Below are 248 nucleotides of genomic sequence, written 5' to 3'. Positions count from 1 at the left end.
GCTCCAGGCAGAGACATGGCGGGGGTGGGGAGGCCTGCGAGGGCCGGGGCCCGATCCAGGCAGGGCCGGGGGAGAGACCCAGCTTCAAATATTGCTGGAGCGGAGCATCCGGCCCTGAATATTCCTGGAGCCCGAGCACCGCAAATGTATCTAACCTGCCGCCTGTGGAAGTCAGCACCTGCTGCACATGGAGGGGAAGGGAGACCCTGTGTCTGCAGGGCATGGCTGGTATTCAGCTGTCCTGGGGG

The sequence above is a fragment of the Chelonoidis abingdonii genome, chromosome 16 (genome assembly GCF_003597395.2).
Source record: "Chelonoidis abingdonii isolate Lonesome George chromosome 16, CheloAbing_2.0, whole genome shotgun sequence".
Classification (NCBI taxonomy): Eukaryota; Metazoa; Chordata; order Testudines; family Testudinidae; genus Chelonoidis; species Chelonoidis abingdonii.
The sequence above is the reverse complement of the archived record's forward strand: the minus strand, read 5'-3'. Positions refer to the sequence as shown.